At 40.7% G+C, this 22,844-nt stretch overlaps 1 long non-coding RNA gene across 1 annotated transcript; it reads left to right on the forward strand.

Annotated features, from left to right (window-relative positions):
• The first annotated feature begins 398 nt into the window (after nt 1-398).
• On the forward strand, nt 399-8,113 carry LOC122882225. Its single transcript, XR_006379306.1, has 3 exons — nt 399-671; nt 6,636-6,859; nt 8,052-8,113. It is a non-coding gene; the product is annotated as an uncharacterized LOC122882225 (long non-coding RNA).
• Nucleotides 8,114-22,844: the final 14,731 nt, after the last annotated feature.

Raw genomic sequence — 22,844 nt, forward strand, 5'->3', positions numbered from 1 at the left:
TGCTGTACAGTAAAGTGCTGAAGGACTGCAGGAGACCTCTGAGGCAGCCACTTGGCAAGAATGTGACCAGACCTTGATATCACTACTCTCTCTCACCTGCCAGAGTAACACTGGTGTGTGTGTATGTGTGTGTGTGTGTGTGTACATCACACAGAGAAAGAGAGAGTGACACAAAATGTGCATGCGAGCTGATGAACAGCGAGTGAGCTAATCAATAGTTTGCAATTTCAGATTTGTTAAGAACAGTCATTTACAGCAGGCCTTGATCCACATGTTTGTTACAGCACTTCACAGGGCTAATATAATCATGAGTGTTCCAGCTTGTACAAAAGAAAGCGATGCTTTGGGTGTGATGGAGGAGGAGGAGAGGAGGGAGGTACTTGCGTTCTACACAAACCACCTCTCTGTCAGACACTCAGCTGTGCAGGAGTAGGCGGCTGGTGAGAGGTGTGTGTATGTATCATATGTGTGTGTATGCCGCATGTACCATGAGTCTGGGGACCAGTGGGGGGGCTGACATCTGTCGAGAAGCAGGTTGGAGGGGTCCCTCGCTCTCTCTCTTCTACTCCTCATTTTCCACAGTCACTCACACACTCGCTCCTCTCTGCGCCACTCAAGGTCATTGCAACACTGCGAAAGTTTGGAAGCTACATGATAGCAGGAGCTCAAGGGTGAGTCAGCACTTTTCTGCTCCTCTGCTTGTCTCTAACAGCCAGACTGACACAAGAGCGAGTGTGAGTCCTGTTACATTACATTCCAATATACAGTATCTCACTTGTATGTCCCTGCTGGTGGCATCATGGGTAAATCTATTGTTTGTTAATAAAATATTAAATGCTTTGTTGCATCACAACTCTATCAATGTTTTGACTTTTTCAGTTCCTGGCATTCTACTGTAAAGTATATCTACTTTTGACATGACAGGCAGTGTTTCTAATTTAAGAAGGATTTCTGCTTTGAATGAAATTAAATCTGTACCATTCTATCAAAAATTACAGTTTCATTACCCACAGTTTCACAAAGTGCTCACTCATAGTCTCTGTTTCCTCTCTAGCTTGTGAAGCTGTGATATTGAGAAAATGGGCCAGAAGAAAACAGAAATATGTCACTTTAGAAACAAAAAAATAAAGATAATTTGCAGTGTGCTTGTCTGGAGTTCTAGGATGGATAAGTGGAGGAATAGACAAACGTGGGCACACAGGCAGCAATACTATGCATAAAACATGGGACTGTACTTCCTACCGCCTGACCCTTTACTTCATTCCAGTTGTGTCTGCCCAGTAGCAGAGTAGATACAACATATTGGACTTCAGCCTCAAGCTGATCCCGGGCCTGTTTCCAGATCCCTTTATGTCAGCTTGGCAGGACATAAGACAAAATACCCCAGCAGAGACGCAATGTCAGCCCCAATAACAGCACAGAGCTAAAGAGAAAAAAGAGCAGTGTGACATGTTGGATATTTAAACCCTAATATATCATTCTCAAATTAGCTGCGGTATTGTTGTAAAATGACCTTGCGAGAGATGGCCAGTAATGCCTGAATTATGCCAGTGGTGTTGCTGGTGTTCCACAACACTAAGACCACATTTCCCACAAAACTTCTGTGTTTTATTACACAGTAATGCTAACTTCCACAAGTAGGCATAGGCTATTTCACCATCAGCCACTGCAACAAACTTTAAAAGCTGTGTGCACTGGAAGTGCTTTACCTACTTTGTGCCATAAAGCAATCCCACCAGCATACTATAAGATAAGTACAGACAGAATTTACAAATACATTGTAATTAAGGTTCATAAAATAATGAACAAACTCAAAGACATAAAAACTGTAAGACCAGGCACACTTAGAACAAACATCTCATATCTCAAACCTCAGGCAGGGACAATTCTCAGCTGATGCATTTGTGGAATTTGGCTGTGGACAATTATCACAGTTAGTCATGATAGCTAATGAAATATTCATTGATGCTAATGTTTCTTTTGGCACTCAGCCTTTACCTCAAAACAACTGTGGAAGGAACTTTTTTGTACCAACTGCAGAGTTTAATTTTTTCTTCCTAAATCACATGCACAGTTTTGCTGAAATGAAGACATTAGTACTGCCTCAGTCAGCATGATACAGATCTGACAGAATGTCAATTGACATTAGGCATGAGTTGTTGTTTATTGGTTGTAATCTTTCATTTATTTGTATTAATTAGGGACTAATAAAGGATACTTATTTTAATGAACTGCTAATGAAAACCTAAAATAAGGTCAAGATCATTCATTCCCAGAAACAACTACTACTTCCGATGACACATTCCCATGACTCCCTTTCTCCTTTACTTCTCCTTGGTTTTCATATTTCTTTCTCACACACACACTTCCTCTGCCTCCCTGTCTCTCTCTCGCTATGTAGTCCAGCCAACCACTGTGGGTTTTTTGGGATTCCTGTGGCTGAGTCATCTTGAGCTCCGTATCGTCCATAATATCATCTTCCCAAAAGTGTAACTGGCTTAGCATGAAAGGAGTTTGTGCACATCAAAGTGTGTATGAGAGAAAGAGAAAGAGAGACCTCCTTCTCGTCTAGCCCTTACTGAATCTGGGAACAGCCAAAATAGCATCAAATGACCCTCATCCCAACCCTCCCTTAACCCCCCAGACCAACTTCCCAGCTGGTCTGGCCAACTCCACCCTCATGTGTTCCAGCTCAGTCTGAATTCTTTTGTATTCCAATTTATCTGTAAACCATCTATCAATTCAGTACAGCCTCCGCTGAAGCAGGCATCAGCCTCCCACTGTGGTCCCAAAAAGACACAACAAAACTTAACATAACCCTGCTTCCACAAACCTCAATTTGTAGACCCTAAACCAGCTCCAGAGTCATGCTTCACAACAGTCTCCACATCACAGAAACGCAAGTCTTTTCCTTAGCCACGTTATCCACCTAATTCATAGTCTCCCTTACACCAAATCCCACACTATAAAAATATTGATTCAGCATTACAAATAATTCAAGTAATTCATTGTACTGGGTATTTTGAGTAATTAAAAGTCTGTTCAGCATTGCATTTATTACCTGCGCCAGAAATACCAAATATAACTCCAAGACTTTTTGTTGAAGCAGTGCGATAGTTTTGCTGCAGTTTCTACAATGGCCTTTGTACACATTTTAAACCCCAGTTTCCCAATACTCACCGCACCCTTCCCATGTCCATCCCTCCTCACCCCCAGTTCCCTCAGTCCTGCACTCACCCGATCCCAACCTTTCAGCTCCAGTCCTCTCCTTACCCCTACCTCACCCAACCCCTTGTTCCCAACTCACAACCCCTGGCCCCAGCCAATATTTCCGTTCCCCCCAACCCAGAGCTCACATCCAGGATCCTTAATCCCAGTCTATCTGTAGTCATTAAATCCCAGCCAAGACCACAGATGTTTCAAAAGGCCGCTCTCACTCTCTCACAGTTTGGGCTAAGAAGGCCAGAATTTTGACAGAGTAGTTCCTTTAAAAGGCAGACAAAGGCTGCCAGACAAAACAAAATTTGAAACCTTGTTTTTAAGATTAGCTCAAAAATGTCTACATATAATAAACTATATAAATAAATAAATCAGACTGATGTATAAGGTGCTGAAATGATCTGAAGTATGAGTATTGTATAGTTACTATTGAGTGTTTTATATGATCCAGCCACACATTTAGCAGAGAGCCAGCCAAAAGCCAAGCAGCTAGCATTTACTAGTCAGCAAAGAGCCCAGGAAGTGAGAATATTAGCCAGGAAAAAAACGACATTGTGCTATAGCCGACTTGTCTGTGATCCAGCCTGCCACCCACACTGCCAGTAAGCAAAACAGCCAGCCAGTTGAAAGGCCAGACACTCATTAAAACAACAGGTTCCCCTCTTCATTTTTCCATGGAACCTGTCGCTGCATTCCTTTCTCTGTGAGGTGGCTCTTGACTCACGGAGAGGTCGGGTTATAGGAAGTTAGTCATAATAACAGAGGTTTTCAGTTTGCCTCCTAACCATAGCGCAGTCTCAACACAGCTGCCGGTATCTTACTGTACTGAAGCTGCACTTCTTAATCCTCTACAAAAGAGATTTAACTGCAGGCTCCTTAAAGGGAAGGCAGTTTTATTTGAGAACGTACTTATTTCTTGAAAGACACATCAGTACTTGTGACCTATGTTTTCCAGTCAAGTCAAGTCCAAACTTACTAATACTACTTTTTAAAGAAAGACTTTTTGGTTGTTTTTTTCCATATTGTCAAATGGATTTTCACTTCGACATTTGAACAGGAAGAGCCGGGGACCAACCTTCTGATTAACAGCTGGCCCACTCTACCTGAGCTACAGCCCCCTTAAGTGTTAGCTGTGAATATATGATATCATCATGGTGAAATGCAAAATATTTTGAAACTTAGCTGGCACAGTTTTGCCAGTTAAGGGGGGGGGGAATCAACAAGTTAAATGACTACACCCATTTATGGATAGTTGGCTCATGTGTCTCCTTATCATCAAGTATGTGTAGAGAGGATTGGTGCCAAAATCCACTCTCATTAGACCTGAAGTGGTTGTGTCCCATGTACATGCAAACACGTTAGCATATAGAACATTAAGTGCATTATCCCACAAGTAAGACAATGAAAACTGGCAGCCTCTGCAAGGCTGGAATTTCGCCTAATTTTAAAGACATGCATCTAAACCTGCCTTAGAAATGTTTTAAACAAAATTATGCATTTCAATGGCAGGAGACCTCTGCTTCTTTGAGATTCCATGTGTAACTTTTTTGTTTAAACAGGACTTGAGTAAAGTTAACAAGACAATGCTCTTGAATTAACACGAATTTCAGCAATAATTTTAAAGAATGTTGTTTTTAGAGGTTTCAATCTACAGGCCATGATTTAATAATACTTATAATGCTTATCTACAGTCTCAGAGACATGGGTATGGTTTGGTTGCCAGTCCTCCTATCACATATTGGGTAAGGTGAACAATGAGCTGAAGTACCAAAATGCATATAGGTGCCAATTAATACACAGCAAACAGTGCAAGTCTGACAAGAGCTGACAATGGGCCACATAACACCTTTGTGTAAAGACAAACTGTACAAAGAAATAGTGATTCACGGTGAATTGTCTACTGAGATGTCATCATGTGTATAAAGCACAAAAATCCTGTTCTAATTTATATGAACACAACAGAAATACCACTAGTACAAAAACAACATGTAAGATGAAAGATTATTAATCTAAATAGAAATCTTTTGCTTTTTTGACAGTATATTGTGGAAATTCCTGTTTCAAGACAAATGCCAATAGGCCTCCTTCTAGCACAACTCGCTTAACAGCACAGAGAGAAAATTGATTTAGTGTTTCACCAAATAATACTCAGCTCACTTGAGCTCTGTATCTAACTGGTTGGTAAATAAACCATGGATGTTGTCTAAGTCCACTTATCAGGGTGAGTGAAACAGCTGAACAACATGATTCAGGACTCTGCTCCAATGAGAACAAAGGGAGCCTCCACATTACAATGTTGCCAAAAATCAAAATACTAGAGGGGGATTAGAAGCAAAAAAAGAATTCTGTATTAGGTTTGAAACAAAACTGAAGAGTTTATAAATAATAACTTGCTGCTTTTAAATGAGAGCTGACAGCGAAGAAGAGGGAAAGAATAAGAGGCACAGAGAAAGAGGGAGAGACCTGCTGAGAAGAAAGAGATATGGAGCGAATGCGAATGTGAGAGGGAGGAGAAGTGAGGAGAAATGAAATCAATAATGAACGGCTCCATAACAGGAACTTAATCAGAACAGCAGGGCCCTATATTGCTCCTGACTAGCGTACGCATCACCACTGTCGATTCAATTTACTCCCCAAACCCTGAAAAAATAAATAAAACATGGAAAATAAATTGAGACGCTCATTCAAATTCATTAGAACTCGTCCCTGTGTGCCTACAGTACATAATATTCCCTTCAAGAAGAAGAAGAAGTAAAATGGAAAAAAATGGAAATATGACAACAACTCAGTGTTGGTTTTTAGGAGAGAATGAAGGCGAGGGTACGAAGTCATAACTGCCTCCTCAAACACCACTGTCTTCTCCCTCACATGCAGCCACACACATTATTGTATACACATACTGTATTCATACAATATAATGATATATGCACCCACACTGTAATATGTGAGAACAAGTACACACATTTGCAGACAAATATCTATGCTATACAATTACACCCTCATGTATATGCAAGGGCCTTTCTACACAAACACACCACAGCCCTCCAATTCTATGACTAAGCGACTCAGAACAAATTCATCAAACTCATAAGAAACAGCGACAACAATAGAGGAAAAAAATCAAATCAGTGAAAGGCAATGTTGCGTAAAAGCTCAAGCTGGGCTGGCGATGACGTGGGGAGCTAGACCGTGGGTGGTCGGCCAGGCATGGGAGTTCTGTTCTGATGGCGGCACAGGAGTGATGTTTTAATTGTTGGATCTGCTCCCTTACACATACAGCACTCTCTTTATTCCTTTCTCACCTCTTTTCCCACTCTATCTTTCACAAACGTCTTTCTATCTCTGTCTCTCACACTAATACCATAACTCACTCTCACCCTTTTTTCTTCTTCTCTCCATCACTCCCTCGCTCCCAGTCTTCCAGACAGCTTCATAATGGCTGGCACCTCCTCAACACTGGCTCTAATTGAAAGATGAATGAGTTTATTTGGGCTTAATCCATCACCCTGTCACCTGAAGAGAGGGAGAAAGTCCTAGAAGGAGAGGAGAGGAGAGAAGGGTAGCAACGAGGACAGAGGATGAGAAGAGACAGGATCAAGGGAAGAACAAGATCACAGAGACACACAAAAGCAGATACGAGGTAAGAGAAACAAGAGAAATTGAGAATGGCAGAGGAGAGGCTCTCCTGAGAGCTGGGGTGTTAGCCTCATAATGATCGTCAACATCATCAAATAACAGGCACATATACATGCGACACACAACAACACACTAAACACCTTGGGAAAGACAAACTCATTAACTGTTATTTATGTAGATTTAAATATTGTGAGCATCATAAACAAAATGTAAAAAGGAACCAGTAAGGAGTTAACTGCAAACAAAATCTGCTTCAACACAAATTGGTAAGGAGACAGCACATACCACTGGGCCAGTGTAACAAGCCAAACTGTGTTCCTGTGTTTAACATGAGTGGCACCAATGGGAATATAACTCTGAACCTTGACAGTGGCAGGGGCATTCCAGTTACACAGGATAACAAATTGTTCTATCATGCACAGGCCACCACAGAATTTGCCTACTGTGCATATTTGTCACATCACTACTATAAAAGCCAGTGCAGGTATTCTTTAATAAAAGCTGTAAGTCAATACTGAACAGGCGTATTGCAGCACCGAGCTGGTGTCTCAGATGACTGCTAGATATTCCTTGCATGCCTTGCAGATATTCCTCCCTCATTTGGCATTTGAAAATTTTAATTGCTTAACAGATCACTTCCAAGAAAAAAGGTAGAGTATAGCAAGTAGCCTGCTTACAGGCAACAGGGGAGGTTGACAGCCAATAATGTGATGTCAAGACCATTCCTTTCTGTCATCAAAATGGTTTCAAAGTACTGCATGTTCTGCTGCCAGCTGTCACAACAGGTGAAGATTTTATCCCAGCAGGCAGCAGCGAACTATATAAACTATGAAGGTGCAGCAACCTGTTCATGAGTTATTAAAGCATTGTGAGCACCCCCCCAAAAAACAAATGGAAATCTAATGGATTGGTTCAGTACCTGAACAAAACTACAAGTTACCATTTTCATTACTTTTGTTCTGACAAGCAGTAGGGATGGGTATGTACCACTACCCCTAAGAGTGCCTCTATGTGGTAGTGGTTTTTACTCTCTGGCCTCTTGAGAAATGGTCATCACAAAGGGCTGTCAAGCTTGGATGATTTTGTAACCGCCGGTCTGAACTGATCTTTTTCATTCTCCATTTTCAGCAGAGAGGCAGGTATTACATTGCAAGTTTAAGGAGACTGACATGGCATGTGGTGTTTTTTTTCTCCAGGCGTACCTCATAAACAACATCCTTCATTTGTCATGTGACCATAAATGGCCCCTGACACCTGGTAAGTAAATTGGATCTGAAATATACAAGCACTCCTGGTGAAAATTTACTCAGCGACCATCATTGTTACACGAATGATGATGAGGTTTCTGTGCCTAGAGCAAATTCTCCTGTGCTATCTAACCTAGAGAATGGAGTTGCAATGGAGGCATGTCCAGGAGGCATGTCCAGGATGTACTGAATTTCATTTTTATTGGTGCTTGGAAAGCCCTCCGAGCTCTCTTTGAGTAGATCGAATACACCCCTAGGTTTATGTTCATACAGCAGGTCAAAGGGAGAAAATCCTGGAGGCCTGGAGTACTTCCTGCACACCAAATAACAGATGACCCTGTCTTTAACCTAGTTCTAACTGTCAGTAAGCACATTAACATGTGGAGGATTGATATTTTGGTAGATATGGATGTGCTTCTGTCTTAAGGTGTCAGTATGCTTCCACCAAAGTGCTTGTCGGATGTCAAACAACGTCTGAAAACCCCACCCCAACACCTTTATGATGTTGAAATTGGGGGGGCTGCATACAACACTTTCTCTAACTTTCTGAAACCAATAATGTATTCACAAAGTGATTGGCCAGGTGTGCAGAGGTGAGAAAGTAAGCAGGATCTGACCTTCTCTCTCCAGCTCTCTTTTCTCATTCTTCATACAACTACTTCTGTCACTTTTCCTTCATACAAACTAGTGCAACACTGAATGCCTTTGAGGAAAAATATTAGAACAATTATCTATGACAGCCGGCTTTTCATCCTGCCTTCGTGTGTGTCCATTTGCAACAACTATAAACACTTTTACGTAGTACAAACTAGTTTCTACCACACCCCAACCTTTGTACCAAACCTAAGTATGACTGCATTATGGCACCAACTGACCAGTATTAATCACATAGACAAAGACACACTGCAAGGTGTCATCACAAGATGATTCAAGAAGAACACAAGCAGGAACTCTATTGCTACTTCTCCCATTTTACCTCCAACAACTCTACTGTAGATGAGACAACACAAGCTAACCAGCTAATCACAAGGCAGAGAATGCTATGAGGTCGAGCTTATGGGTAAATCTGGTAAAGCATGTTAAGTGGAGCATGAACAGGGGAGACAGCATCTGGATCAGGGTGCAGGCTTTCAGTGTCAGTGTTAAGTTTGTCCATGTGTACTCCCAGGGTTCTGGGTGTCCACCTGCTGATGGGTAAATGAACATATGGATCGCCTCTATCTGTGCTATGACTGCAGCAAGGGTGGAGGGCTGGTGGCACTGGTCCCAATTAACTGACTTTCTAGAGGCAGACACAGAGCTTCTCCAGCACAAAAGACTGGAAATCTGCAGCTACAATAACCATCTGCCTGTGTCAAAGAGGGAATGGGAAGCCAGCATCCTTATAGGGGGTCCCCTGAAACCAGCAGCTATCCAGGACTGGCTGCTTCAGTTGACAACAATGCCAGGAAACTGTGCTGTGAGCTTTGCTTCCCTGGTGACATAGAAAGGAGTCAATGCACCCATTCTCTCTTCTGCTGTCTACGTGCTGCAGCCAACACGTCAAGGACTTCCAAAAGTGTCTGAGGATCATCCTCCAGAGTCATCCTCTTCAGTGCGAAGAGAATCAGAGGTTGGTTGAGATGTCTTATTTGGGAGAAAGGCAGTGAATGGCTGTGTACTCCTTACGAGCATTACATTACATGTAGTTGTTGATGCTGCTACCACAGGCTAATTTGGCTATCTCAGACTACAGCAGAGGTTTTCATCATTCTAGTAAGCCTAAATGTTCTTCCACTGTGTGTAAATGCAGATTTTCTGCTTTAGGTTTCCTGACTTACTTTGGATTTATTTGTCATGATTTGTTATTTTATAAACATTATTTGTCTCAACACAGTAGACATCCACAAAAATGGCACATGCAAATGCGTAGCCCCAAAGAAGCCCATTTTGTCAAAACATTAGCTTCTGCTTTTGTGTGCTGACTGTGAATAAATATGTGTAAATTATTGAGTTAAACTTCTGCCTTAGCTTGTGCCCTGTCTTTGTTGATGTCAAGTTGGTAGTTCAAATTCTTTGGGGCATGTGTGCCCCTACCTTGTGCATGAACATTGTTTGTTTGTTTTGGTTGCAAGGTGTTTTTTGAGTAATGAATTCTTTTTTTGTGAAAAAAAAAAAATCAAACAAACTAACACAAATCCATATTCATGTAGCATTGAGTGAACAGTCAGAAGTGGTTTATGTGAACTTTGCTGAACTCCCTCCTATTGTGTATTCAGCAGCTCAACAGAAGAGCACATTGGAAATCTCCTGTGTCTCAGTTAAACGCTTTATCTCATCCCTTGCCTAGCAACCAGTTATAAAAACACACACACCCAAACAGCCATACAAGCATAAACACACAAACTGAATCAGGCATGCACCTGCAGTCACACACACACACACACACACACACACACACACGAGCAGACACCATCCATTCTCTCATACTGCAGACAAGCACAAATACACCCATACTCACCCAGATGTGTAGGTGCAGACATACTAAAACACACACACACATTCACACACATGGGCATTTCCCCAACCCCTTGTATTTAATTAAGCTCCCAGGCTTTTATTTGATCAAATGTTGCTGAGTTAATTGGATTAGCCAAGCCATCAGATGTAAGGGTATCTGCTCCATTGGTAGAGTGTGTAACATTTTGAAAAGGATGGATGAACCCTGGTAATGTAGCGAGTAAGGTCAGCAGCATAGTCCAAGCAAAATTAAATTTGATGTGTTCGCGCAGGTGAAACCGTATCGTTGTGCTCTAAACGACACGCTGTATATGCCAGGCTGACCAGCCTGAACTTGTTGAAATTTTCCCAAAGCCTCCTTAACTGTCCCCAATGCATTATACATGAGTCCTTTATGCCACTCGTTCCTTGTTTAGACTGAAGACACAATGGGCACAATGAAGTAGGGTAGACTGCTAATTCTCATTTCTATGTAATTTGAGGATCGGGAAATCTCTTGCGCCCCTCTTGTCTTGTGTCCCTGAGAAGGTGGAAAATTGTGGCACGGTAACCTATTACACCGCCAGATTTTCTTCCCATGCTAATACCTAAACTGACTACATACTCCCTCACAATTATTAATTACAACAAGCAAGCTAAAGCAAATATGCATTTAATGAGCAAAAGTAATGATTTCCACCACTTCAGTTTTACCGTTTGCTTTGCTAATATCCTTTTGTTTAGCGTTTTAATAGTTTATAAACTCTTTGGTTAAACCTATCTCATCTATTCACTGTGCTTGTTGTTACAGACATGTTCAATTAAGATTCATGAGATTATTTCCACACTACACTATAACCTATGAAGAACAATGATTACAGCAAGACACATTCCTGAGCTTATGTCAAGCTAAAGTATTACAAAAATGTGCAAATAAAAAAACAATCTATTAAAAACAAATAGTATAAAAAAAACAACAAAGACTTAATGGAGGATTTCACTGAAAAAAACATCGCAGAAAAAATGCATGCAACACAGTTATCCAAATGCACATCATATGAGGAGTAAGAGTTAATTGTCACCTATCATTTTACTGCAGAAATAAAAGTCCATACCCAGACGGAGCCAACCTTTGAAAACCAAAATAGTTGAACACAAGAGAGTTTCAACAGTTAAATAGCTGTTAAGCACGTTAGTGTTTGTGTGTGTGTGTTTGTGCATGTGCTGAATAGGTTGAAAGAGCATTTTCACACTTACCAAACAGGTATACTGCTGTATACTTGCTCTTTTATTTGTAGAAACGTAATGAAAAACAACTAACTTTCCACTTTGTGCTAGCTCCATCAATACAGCAAAGTGTCTCACAAAGATAAGTAGAAAATCTTATTGCATTTATTTATAAAAAGACACCACAGGTAAAAATGAGAACATTGCAGATAAAAATCTAAAAATGACGAAAGTTTGTCTCCGGTGCGTCTTTTTTGAAATAACATTTCCACATATTTTTGTGTGTACACGGTTTTGTTTTTTTCACCGTGTGTGTCTGGTCAACCATCCAGTTTTGCCAAGTTCTAGCAAAAAGAGAAATGTGTTCCAGCAAATGGGATAATGTACAGCATAACGATCAACTGGCTCCAAATACTGTTTGTCTAAGCCACTCATAAAAAAAAAAAAAACTGTGTTGTTCACACACCATAAATCCACTGGTGCACAGTCTGTGGCTATGTGCAAGGGTAAACGAGAAAAGAGTGTGTGTATGCGTGTACTGGTGTGTGTAAAGGCACCAGGGGGATTTTTATGATGGTCACAGCAGCCTCCATGACGGAAACCCCACAGTTGGCTTGGTTGCATCAGCCCTAATTCTAGAAGAAGGATCATAAAAATGACACTGCTGTCATAATTTCATGTTATGCACCAGATGACTAGCAATGCAGCACGTGGAACGTACGAGCGTGGTTCGTCTGGAAAGTGTGGGTCAGCGATGGCCTCATTCTGGTCCATTTGTGCTTAGTCAACTGAGGACATGTATTTGTCACCAAAAGGAGCCAACGCCAAATTTGTATCACATACATATAGTCTCTAGGCTAGTGGAGTATGCACACACTAGTTAGGTCAGTGATATACCTTCTTTCTCCTGTGCAAGATATCGTTTATTTCACTTTCTTAATTTAAAAAAACGCTGTAATAATTGGAATACAGTTGCACTGCAATATTTGTCACTGTTTACTAAAATGATTCTAAGACAGTCCTTCAGTCATTTAAATAAATTGCCAATTTATACTTCATCATACGATTAATATATTGCTTACAGACTAATATGAGCTATCCATTGCCTGTTCTATTTGAATGCATAGTGCACAGTAGTGATGGGAATTACGGCTCTTTGAAGGGAGCCGGATCTTATGGCTCTGTTCCTTTCCAAGAGCCGACTCTTTTGGTTCCCAAATGGCTCTTCATTTAGTACCACTTCTGCTGGTCACTGCCTAAGTTACATTCTTATTTATTGCAAGAAATAAATATGAAAGATTCTTCATCTGCAATACACTGAAATATAGTACATATTGATGGTTAAAAGTGGGGATGTCAAGAACAACTATCTTTGCTGTATAACAAAAATAACACCCTACTAATGAAATAGTATGCTTAATAAATAATTACACAACTCTATACAGACACATACAGTATATTTCAATTTAATTTCTACGACATTATGTTAATATTTCTGTTCTGTACAAAAGTCTTGTTTGTTTGTTGTCAGGTACTTCTCAGACAGAGGCCAGCTCCCATCGTTCACTTAAAGGAATCGGCTCATAGAGCTGGCACATCACTAGTGCGCAGTGTTACTTTAATCTTTGTGAATCAGTGGTGGCCTGTGCAGGAGGTAAATGTACAGTGTTTATTTGCTAAAAAACCCAGTTCACTCTTCTGTAATGATACGCAGCTCTGGAGTTGTAAAGCACATCACAACAGCTTTAAAGAACAGCACATTTAAAAGTTTTTAATACCCTGATAAATCTCACTGACAAGCTTTAAATGGAGTTTCGCCCACATGTCAGCTGACATTTATACAGCTATGTAACTGCAGCAAAATCATTTAATAAATGGAGGGGGGTATCCCAGCAGACTTGAATACCTCCTCGGGGTTCCAAAGACTGAGTAGTGCTTCAGGATGAGCTTAGTCTGCAATTTATCTAGTCGGGACTTCAACTAATGCAGTCTCCAACTGTGGCAGTCCTTTCGTCTCACTTAAAATCCCAGCTTCCATTGATGGCCATTTTTGCAGTGGTATTTTTGTGTTGATCTGAAAGCATTTGGCATAGTTTGGAAATGCAATAAGGGCAATGGTGGAAGTCAAAGCAACTTGCGTATAAACCTCTTTGACAAGTGAATCACAAGAGATGGCATAAAGCTTTAGGTATCACATGCTATATACCCACTGTAGTTTAGGATCCAATAGAGTCGTACTATTTTATTTTACTGAAAACGTGTTTGGTTCTCTATTGCTTGGACTATTAATTGTCATTTGATTTGATGTTTGTTTCGTGCCATATTTATGATAACTGATTGATTCTAGTGATTTGGTGTTGCATGGGAAGCCTAAATCTAAAGCCTAAACGTACCCTAATGTGACATTTTGTTTAGATTTCAATGATCCAATGATCGACCATCAATGATGATCAAGATAATCATCATCAGTCTGTGTTACATCTGAAATCCTCTGGTTTAAATATAGTCAAATGTATTAATATATTAGCATAAAAAACCATATCAAATCCTAGTGACAATCATGTTATGCTTTTGTCTCTATAGAGGATGTCAGCAAAGTCTTATGTTCAAACTATAAATTCCATCATTGTCACAATCACCAACATCAAAGTGAAAAAATAACACTATATTTAAAGCACTGTTTAAGCTGAAGGAGACAACAGTTTTCTGGTGTATGCTGCTCCTCTTTGTAATTAGGCTTGTCTAGATCTTGAACTGTCTTTAGTTGATGTTTAAATGAAGGAAAGTCTGTAATTTCACTTAATTAGCGACAAAGTAAACATTAAAAAGATCATTTGTCTCTCACTTACTCATTTTCCTAAAGTGACACACCACACTCAACAACCAAGATTATGTACTCACTCATCTTTATTACTTTTTCTTTGTCTTTAATTCTTTCTCAATCACGTCTGCTAGCATCAGTGAGCATGGAGAAAACTTTAGTGTTCATTGCACTTGACATAGCTTGACACTTCGTCTAACAGCTCTTAACTTTTTTTCCTCTTCAGGTTTTTAGGCAGGGGCCCAATAATGACTCTGGTGTCTGTGTTTTCACTAGCTGACCAGTGCTTACAGAATGCAATAATGACTAAAACAAACAAGGCCAAATTATCGCTGTAATTAAGTTCTTGAACAGCAAAGGGAGGGAGTGGGAGAACAGGGTGGTGGATGATTTGGCCACAAATCTTGTCTGCTCTGCTGGAGGTGAGTTGGAGTCTATGTGTATTTGTATGTATTCCAAGTAAGAATGATCAGTGCAGTCCAGTGTCTTCCTCCTCCTCCTCCTCCTCCTCCTCCTCCTCCTCATTATTATAATTCTTGCATTTCTACCCCATCATCTGTCTTCTCTCCTTTACTGTTTCCGTTTATACTTGCTCTTATTTTACTGTTCTCCTACAGCTCTCCTTCTCTTCCTTTGTCCTCAAGCTCACATTTTCTCCCTCTTTCCTACTTGCTGTATTACCGTTGCTCCATGCACTCTTTTACCTCTCTCCCATGTGTGTCATTCCCTCTCCTCTGTTACCATCCAACAACTCTGTCCAGATTTTCAGTGAGGCACTGGGTTCCAAAATACAGTATTTACCAGGACAAACAGACGATGAGCCAATGACGTTGGCTCATGCCCTGCAACTGAGTTCAGTGATTACAGAGCTGAAACGACAAAAAAAACATCCTTTGGTTGTATCAAATCCATTAGATATGCTCTCCAATGCTGTACTTGACAAAACTCAATACATCTCTTTTACTATAAGGCTACATGACAAATTCAATACTTTACATTTGTTTGATCCTTTACAATACCTAATATGAATATACTTATGACCACTGGCATTAAAGAATATATTTAGTCATTTATTGGCTGCAGAATTCAAAGAAGTTTGCAAAAAAGTAATGGAGTAAAGTGTGTAGGTTTGTTAACAATACCTCTTCTATTCTTGTATTGCAATTGTAGTCCAGGAAAGGTACCATAGGAAGTAAGATTTGCCAAATTAGAAATAGTTTGACATTTTGGGAACTGCGTTTAATCACTGTTTTTTTTTCTCTTTTTTTTATGATTAACATTTTTTATTGGCATTTTGAGATAAACATTTACAAACATATATGCAACAATTACCTGGTGATAGGACAACCAGCAGTATTACTGTCAGTACTTGTACATGTAAAGAATAAAAACTGACAGTGCTTAGGACAGACAGACCAACAAAAGAAAGAAGAAATAGATAAATAAACAAATAAATAAAGACACACAGGACAATACCAAATAATAACATACTTCCACACTCAGCAATGTCAAATATAGTGATAATGATGAGATGTAGTGCAGGCAAATCCCCTGTCACAGCAATAAAAGTGAGAAAGAACATTGGAAATGTATCTAGCACTTAAAATTTTTGGGCCCCATTCCATTCCATTCTGAAATAATGAGCTTATGCCCCAGCATCAGTGCATTCTGCATCAGGGGATGGGAGGTCCTTGAGAAGCGATGGGACCCCCAGGATATACCTACTCTGGGAAAAAGGCACATCGCCTCCTATGATTTGTGTAACATTTTTGTGAATCTCAGACCAGAAGTCTTGTATTTTGGGGCAGCTTCACAACATATGAGTCAACGTACCCTCCCCTTTCCGCTATCTACAGCATTCTGGGGTTTGTGTTTGCTTGACTCTATATAGCTTGGATGGGGTCCAATAAACTCTATTCAGAGTTTGAATAGAGTTTTCTTGAATTGGATGAGCCTGGTTTTAAATTCCTTGGACATCTTTTTTAAAGTTTAGTAGGATCCTACTCCATTCCCTCTCTGTGAATGACACATCGAGGTCTGCCTCCCAAGTCAGTCTGAGGGTGGATCAGCCCTTGTCTGAACATTTGTCCCTTGTGTCCCGTACTAAAGACCCCCATTATTTGTGTAAGAAGTTTACACAGGGGGAGGTGTTGAGAGAGTTTCCAAGCCAGCTCACTTTTTAGAAAACAGATTGATGGTTTTAAAAAGGGAGGGGAGGAAGCATTCTGGTTTTGTTATAAAAACTAAAGCATCGTCTGTATAAAGCATCAGCTTGTGACTACCACTGCCTGTTTGGATACCTGGAAAGTCAGGGTCTCTGCAAATAGCCGCTGCCAGAGACTCCAGCACCAGTACAAAGAGCAGAGAACTCATTGGGCAACCTTGTCTGGTACCTCTTTGAAGCTCAAAAGACTGTGAGATAACACCATTTGTTGCAACTGAGGCTCTAGGGTTGGTGCACAAGAGATTGACCCAACTAATAAATTTCCCACTAAAACCAAAGGCCTCTAGGGCAGAAAACAAGTATACCCTGTCAAACGCCTTCTCTGGGTCAAGAGAGAGGGCCGCAGCAGGGGAGGCTTCGGCCCGGGAGGCCTTATCTTGGGAGGCCCACGTGATGTCAACTAGACCTCTAATATTCTCAGCAGAATTGCAAGTTTGGATAAAGCCAGCTTATTCGGGGTGGATTAGGCTACATTTAATCATTTTCTTGCAGAGAGATAGATAAGAAGATTGATACATTTTCATGTCCGTCCACTAAATATGTAGCTGGAGCCAGCAGCCACTTAGCTTATCTTAGCACTTAGCTAGACCAGTTGCCAGGCCACCAGCGGAGACACCCAAGAAGTTATTGGCCCTGACCAAGAAATAGTCTGTAACTTAACTCCCAGAAAAACTGTTTTTTAAACTTCAGTTTTTGTATGAATTAGAAAAAAACAAGATAAAACATGTTAATTAGTGAGCTTTTGTTACCTTTGGACAGAGCCAGACTAGTTGCTTCCCCCTGTTTCTAGTCTTTATGTTAAGATAAGCTCACTGGCTGCTTGTTCCAGCTACATATTGACCATACAGATATGAGTGGTATCGCTCTTCTCATCTAACTCTCATCAAGAAAGTGAATAAGCGTATTTCCCAAAATGTCAAACGATTCAGAATCAGAATCAGAAATACTTTATTGATCCCAGAGGGGAAACACTTTTGTTCCAGTAGCTCACTATCACGTCAGTGCACACAGGAATAGAAGTACTAAGCAAAAATATAATACACTATATTCCTTTAAGGTTTTATTTTTTCTTCTGTACTGATAATTGATTTTTACATTTTTACTGATGTTACTGATTTTCGTGCAAAAATGCTGTTGATTGGACCACTTGCCTGTCTCCAAACACTCATTATGACTCAATAAAATACTTTGGTATGTCAAAAGTAAAATTTGCACTAAGTATTTTCTAAAGTATTTTCCATCCTATTTGTATTTCTCTGTTAAATAGAGAAAATTGGCATTCAAAGCCTTAGCCTTTGACTAATGAGGTAGAAACCTTGTAGTGTATCTACAGGTGTCCACCCTCAGACAATCATGTCTAACGTATAACATTAAACTTCAAGCCTCAATTTAAAACACTTATACCGGCCTGACTGGAAGTCTCTTCTAAGATGACCACTTTAATGGGTTTTCTGTTTTTGCACTTGAACCTACAGGGTAATAAACCCACAAACTTTAACAACAACAACATGCTTAGACAATCCAAACCAACGGCCTGTTTGCTCTCTGCAAACAGCCCTCTTTTTTCCCTTTTTCTGTAAAACTTAATTTAAGCCCCCTCAGTACCCTTTCTGTTCCTCTGAATGCAACAGTCAATACTTCGTTGATACTGCAGCTCAAGCATTGTGTAGCCAGAACATCCACAGGGGCCCGTGGCGAATAAAATGTGCCTGTTTAGTGTTTCTCCAGCTGGGCTGATCTGAAGCGACAGAAATTCAACCAACAGCCAGAGTGTCTCTCTGGAGACAAGAGGCTTCAGATGTCGGCAGCACCACCATCGCTGCAGCTGTTAAAATTATCTGGATGAGAATGGCGCTAATCTACTACCCTTCATGGGGACTTCGCACCGAATTGGGGACATAAAAGGAAATAACATGCGTTCTCCTTCTCACAGAGGGAGGAATGATGGAAGAGGACGACACAGAGAGGGAGGTGAAAAGGGTAAAAACTGAGGGAGGCAGACAAGCAAAGAGGACAAGCATAATAGCATGATTTTGCCTGCCGTTCCCAAAAAGCCAATCTGATTTCCCGAATCACTGTATTGTTAGTGTTTCACCTGACGTGTGCGTGCACATGCTGGCACATATAGCTATACAGACACACACACACACACACCTTTCAGCAGTAAGTACAAGATGCAGAAGTTTTCAAACACTCTCTCCTGGGAAACCATGTCAACTAAATCATTTTTTCTCATCACCTAAAACTGATTTTGCAGGCTTGTGTGCAGGCTGATGTAGCAGAATCTCCACTGTAACTAGGACACAAAGCTGAAGCCTGAACTCAATTCTTGGTGTTCTGTAACCTCGACAATCACAGGGGTGTGCTCACACACACATATAGTAGATCATTTTTCATAATTATGCAGGAGATGCCTTATAAATCTTGTCATATTATTCACTGTGACTCTTTACATTCCTTGGGCTAAACAATGTGGTTGTATAGCTGATTATAACGGCTCACTGTCATGGTTCTTCGTTTTGTCAAGGTGCTGCATATTTCCTTACAAATAAAACTCAAACTCAAACCGAGAACGATGTGACAGCAAATCTAGCCACAAACATCAATAAATGCCAGACATCACATATTTATGAATAATGTTTCATCTCACTAAACTCTGGAGCTATATGGTATATTATTGCAAAATGTCATCTTGCTTTTCAATAGCTCATCAGACTGAATGGGGGAAGTGTGTCATCATGTATGCTTTCAATGGCTTTCTCCCAGCAGACTGCAGATCTCCCTCTCTCTTTCTCTGTCTCCCTCTCTCTCAGGCTGGCTGACATTTAGACTCGAGTGAAGGCAGAAGGAAGAGAGGAAGTCAAAGAAAGGATTCTCCCCTGAAAAGGGACAGAAAGAGTGTCCTCTACCCTCCACAGGCATGACCCGGTCAACCCCATCTAAAATCAAAATGGTTGAAGCTGCTCTGTCATCCGCATAGGGGGCAGCTCTACCAAAAGCAATAGGTTTCAAAATGGCCTCTGAGGACTCCCTTTTTCTTGTGGCTGTGAATTATGCAAATGGTAAAAACAATGTTGCTATCACCATTATTAAAGTACAAAACCATTTAACTACTATCTGTTTAAGAAAATAGACATCCGTTTTTTCCTTTCAATAATCTCAGGAAGAGGCAGGAAACTTTTCAAGGTTACATTTGATGTGCCACGACTTTCTGTCCTTGTGTTTCTTGATCGTTTTCACAGAAATGTTGCTACTGCTGATGCTCTAAGACATCATGCTAATAGAAGTTTATGGACCCAGGCTAAATATAATGAAAATGCACTTGGAGATATACCATGAATGGATTTTTTAGAAGACCCTATGAGTGGCTGATGTGTGATTTCCCTAAACATCCTGGGTGAATTCAACACTCCTAACTTTAAGGATTTAAAAATTTGCTGCTCTTGAGTTTAGATCATAACCACTGCTTATCAAAATAGGGAAAAATAACACCTGTATGATGACACTCAATCCATATTTACATGCTCATTTATAAGATTCCTCTTCGGCAAAATAACACAACCTGGAGATAATACTTTGATTAACATACCTACAATATGCGGGGACATGTTGTGCATTAAATGGTTTGAAAACGGACAGACACTCAGTAAATCCTACAATTTGCTTTTTAATCTTTCAGATGTTTTTCAGAAAACCCACAATGGGTCAGAGTGAAAACAAGAGACTTGGCTCCCACAGACACAAACAGGGAAAAGACAGGAAAGAGTAAGCAAGAAAAAGACAGACAGGGAGAAAGCTTAGAGGTCAGAACATTCACAAATGTAATCAAAGCGAGGGACAGAAAAACAGGCTCATGGATCCAGGCAGGCCTTGAGGGAGAGGCGACAAACACCCGACTTGTACAACTGGAAGATAATTCATGTTAGCACTCCGGAGGACAGTAAAACTGTAATGCTGGCCAGCAGGTTTAAGCCCCAAAGGTTACATAAAAATGCAAATAGTGCAGTTCTGTTCTAGCTACAGAACACCAACCATCTCCCCTGATGACAATGTAAAAGTTTATCTTAATTTTCATCACACTCATCCAAAGACATCAAGTATCCTCCTATTGACAAGGCACATCACACTGCATGTAAAGTGTGTGTAGTGTACATGTTGCAAGGCAGTACAACCGGCAGAGCAGTGTATTGCACTAACAGGCTTTTGGCCTGCAGGGGCTTCAAAGGGTGTTGGGTCTCTGTTCCCATAGCCTCTCCTGTTTTTTTTCCTTCCATCCATCTTTCTGCCTCACTGCATGCCGTCTCCCTCCTTTCCTCTCCCCCATCTTCCTCTCATGCTTCACTCTTCACCCATCTCTGCTTCATTCCCATCTTCCACCTCTCTGTGTTCTCCCTCCATCCGTCTCTCCACAGCCAACAGGCATCCAGCTTCTCATAACTCTTCATTAGAGCCTTCCCAGTGACCCGCGGCTGCATCGTGCAACAGAGCAAAGTCCGACTGCAACCAGAGAGAGAGAACTGAGCCCCCGAGACAATTAGCTCAGCCTGGAAAACAACATCATAATCCAGTCCACAGTCTCTGTGTGTGGGTGCCGGCAGGACGGCTGAAGCTGGCTTTGATTAGGGCCCCATATAGAAAACATGCTCGAACATTGAAGCACCTGAGGCCATTTAATGACATAGAATCAGCATAAGAATATATGCTTATGTAGTTCTGTGTGTTCACAGTAGTAATTTTATGAACACAACGGAGGTATCACCCTACTAAACATGTCCACTAATCCAAACAAAGCTGATGTGACACTCAAGGGTAATAATGTAATAACATAGTGAGTTTCTCAGGTTGTCTTGTTAGAATTGACATTTACACCATTACTTAGATTTTACAACTAAAAATGAATATACAGCAAAGGAATAAAGTGTTGAATGAATGTTGGTAGCTTTTTGGGTGGATAAATGTGATATTTAGAAGGCTCTTAGATACCTATTTAGGTGAATAACTGCATGTACAAATGATGATGATATGTTTTTTTCTGGTCATGCATGATCTAAAACTGCGTTTCCCAAACCTCTCCTGGAGTAACCCGTCCTGCATGTTTTAGATCTCTTCCTGCTCCAACACAGCTGATTTAAATGATCAGTTTGTTATCAAGCAGAGTTCATAACGAGTAGATCATTTGAATCAGCTGTGTTGGAGCAGGGAAAGATCTAATGGTGCGTTTCATTTGAACTGGGAAGTCGAAATTTCTGAGTTCCCAGTCGGAAATTTCCACTGGAACGCCCCCCCTGAAGCCGGATTTCTGACACTGGAAAGTTGGAAGATCCTCACCAACCCAGACCTCAAAATCCAAGATGGCTGCTCCGCACATCAACAGTAAAGTGAAATCTGTAGTAATATACTGTTTATTAGCACTTCTGTCTTTTGTGTCTCATTAAATCAGGTGTACACGCAGTACTGTCTAACTTCTGTCTGCGGACATGTTGCTACAGTTTTGGAAGAGCAAAATACTGTGCGTTGTTATCAACTGGTATTGCTAACAATGGCTAGAGGTTTTCCGATTTGTTGTACCGGTACACGGTCAACTAGGGTGTGACGTCATTCCCATCTCCAACTTCCGACGTGTAGCATAAAACATGCAGGACAAGGGCTACTCCAGGAGAGGTCTGGTAAACCCTGATCTAAAAAATAAAGAGACAGGAAAACTAATAAAGAAGAGTTGAAAGCACTTGACGGACAGCAGGTTCTCCTTTTTATACTGCTTCATATTAGTGTGATGTCATACAAGTAAGACATATGGGAGCACGTCTGTGACCCAACAACAAGGCTCTGACCAAAGAGACACAAGCAAACAAATAATTCTCTGTCACTCTGACAAGACTTGGTGTGTGTGGTGTGTGTGTGTGTGTGTGTGTAAAAGACATGCTATGAAGCATCAGGTGTCCTGAGGGGTAATTCCACTGATAGAAATACAAGGATCGGGGAAATTCCACTG

The sequence above is a fragment of the Siniperca chuatsi genome, linkage group LG9, assembly GCF_020085105.1.
Source record: "Siniperca chuatsi isolate FFG_IHB_CAS linkage group LG9, ASM2008510v1, whole genome shotgun sequence".
Taxonomy (NCBI): Eukaryota; Metazoa; Chordata; class Actinopteri; order Centrarchiformes; family Sinipercidae; genus Siniperca; species Siniperca chuatsi.